The following is a 3,175-nucleotide window of genomic DNA, read 5'->3' as shown; positions in this document are numbered from 1 at the left end:
AGAACATCTCGGAACAACTGATGTTGTGCTTGGCTGCGTGCCGTGTGTCGCGCGTCAGAAATGGCAGATCTAGAAGCTCACAGTTAGCTTGTAGGTCTGCTATTTCCAGCGCAAGGCACTTGCACGCGACTAAGTATACAACACCCTTCATGTGATACTTTAAGGACACTGCCTCACCAGGAAATGTCTCATATGTCACTCGCTGACCCGTGTGCCGTGTTTGACAAAAACTAAAAGGGAAGCAACGCTGTTGTTTTGGTTTTGTTTGTGTTCATGTTGAGCCTGGCATTTATAGTCTGTTTAGTCATGCATACAGTACATTCCAATAGTCTCTTGACTGGAGGGTGGTGGAACCTGGTCTACTGTGTCGCAAGCATTAAGTCTGCAGTGTTTTTAATCTGCATGGCTTGAGTGGACATCCACGAACCCTGAGATTAACCCATTAAGACTTCTACAAATGTCTTGTAAATCTGAATTTATGTAAAAAATGGCATGTCAAGGACACCCAAAATGATACTGTATGTATTTGGCCACGGACCTCCATCTCAAAATATTTTGTTCCAGCAACCGACAGAAGCAAATATTTGAGTTAAAGATTTCGTTGTGAAAATATATTCAAAGATTTGCACAAATGTTCCAGATTTTTCAAAAATAGCAGATCTTCAAGCTCTGAGCTCCGAGCTTGTATCTGCTATTCTTGAATAGCCAAAGTATAAAATAATGGTTTAAGTGGTTACACAGATGCTTTCACAGTTTTAATGGGCTAATATCACATGACCTACACTTGCGGGAGTCGAAGCACTGAGCATGCTTTCGTAAATGTAAAATTCCACAGCATTATGAGGTGTTAATGGCATAATATTATTTTATGCAGCACTGCAGATTATCATTACCACCTATACAGGCTGTAAATACATACAAATGAATATATTATTCCTCGCTCTTAGTCATGTACCCACAACCCTTTACATATCTCAAAGCAGCACCTCCTCCACACAGGGTTCATCAATATAATGACCGTACGTGGACAAATGTATCCGTGGTGAAACTTGTCCTTGTCTGTGGCAGATTTTGGAGTTTGTTTTACATAACATTAGTATGTTCTCATTTTGATCATGAGACCCATTGATTACACACATGAGGACATAGGAGACACAATAGGAGCCACTAGCACAGTGGTTCTCAAACATTTCTATTTTCAAGGACCCCATAAGGGTCCATTTGGTAACTGGTAAAGTCGCCGTAAAGAAACTCACAGAGATTTTTATTTGTTTTACTGAGAATAAGGTTAGAAATAACTTTAGGATTACGCATATCTTTCTGAGGTTAAGATTAGGAATAGGGTTAGGTTTTGGCACTGTTTTACTGAGGTTAAGGTTAGGAATAAGGTTAGGTTTGACCGTTTAGGCAGAGTTTACAGAGTTATATAAGGATATTAAGGGTCTCAATGGAAAATAACAAATAAGCCCAGGCGAGTTTCTTTCCGGCGCCTCTTCTGGTATTCGTCCATTTGATTCCATTTGTACACACACTCAAGAGTTACAGACACACACTCAAGAGTTACAGACCTGTAATGGTCCATTTGGACCAACTTCAAGTAACCCCCACAGGTTCCTCTCGACCCATTTTGAGAACCACCGCGCTATTACATTTAGGACTGGCTCTTTGTGTGTTTCTGGTAACATTATTGTTCGCTCATTTGTATGTCCATGGCAAAAATATCATTTTGACTAAAAATGTCTCTCGCAGGCCAGCATGGCAATGAGCCCTGCCTCCACATCATACATTATTGTTGTTTTTAATTATGTAGCTACTCAAAACCTTTGTGGCACTGTGTAATTATGACTGATGCATTCAGTCACTACTAGACTACAGACATATGAGTCTATGAATAAAAATGAATTTATTAAGAGAAGGTCCTGCAGTACCATCCCTTTTAGTGTACAGTATATTTAACATTTATTGTACAGTATATTTAAAAGTACTGCATTGCCACTCCAGTCTTGTGAGAAGCTCTACTGCTGCTATACAGCTTCTATTTAAAATATATATATTTACTCATCTTATTCCTACCTATCATAAAAACCCTACCCAGAATGTTTATTTTGTTTTGATTAATTAATTCATTTAATTGGTATCCTTAACTGGGCTTGTGGGATGTATACTGTCTGCAGTATTTCTATATTTTCCTCTTACAAGTGTTTTAAAAACAGTATTGTCTATGAATTCCTTTCTGTTTTGGATCTATGTAAACAGGTTCTCTGTTTTTCCTCTTCAATAAGTCCTCTGTTAATCTTATGTATCTGTGTTTAGTGCTCTGTCTGCAACTCTTTCAATAAAAGAAAAATGTTTTGAAGCTGTTGCTTTGTGGATATGCTTTTTAACAGGATTCAAACGGACGTCCATCTCAAATTCAAGTACACAGACCATCGTGGCAGTACAAGAAGCTTGATGTGGAGCTGGAGCTTTTTCAAAAATGTATTAAGGGAAAAAATATATATTTTTTGTTTTAATGGTTTCTGTAGGAGGACAAACATGACACAAACATTCTTAAGGCTTTCCAATGCTGTAAAAATATCTATTATAAATATTAAATGTAATGCTCATTATGTATTTGTAGCCTACTTAGTCATTTTGACAGTAGGCTAATATAGCTAATATAGACTTTTAATATATTGTCACTGTCGGGCAGAAACCTTGTATCTCCAAGTTTCAAATTTGTATGTTTTTAAGTAAAGTCCTGCTTCATCATACAAGACTGACGCACAAAAGTAGTGAAAACTACTTTTTCACTAGTTTAGTTCATTTTGTAAATGATAAATACAAAACGTAGTTTTGGACATACAAGGTTTCCACCCGACAACGACAATATATAAGGCTTTTATCATTTTTTGCGGCTCCAGACAGATTTGTCTTAGTTTCTTTGGTCCAATATGGCTCTTTCAACATTTTGGGTTGCCGACCCCCTGGCCTAGGCCTTGACAAAGTAATTTATTATATCAGATACAATGGTTCTTGTGTAAATAAGCCGAAAAGCTTACTAGGATCTCCTTTTAGTTGACCTTGTACCAGTGATTTGAAACTGTACTTTTTCCTATGCAACATTCTAATAAATTCTCCAATCAATCAATCAAAATACACTTCTTCCAAGTTCCCGGTTATGCCTACATATCCC

This window comes from Nannobrachium achirus, assembly GCF_963921795.1.
Source record: "Nannobrachium achirus genome assembly, chromosome: 9".
NCBI classification, from domain to species: domain Eukaryota; kingdom Metazoa; phylum Chordata; class Actinopteri; order Myctophiformes; family Myctophidae; genus Nannobrachium; species Nannobrachium achirus.
Note: the sequence above shows the minus strand (reverse complement) of the source record.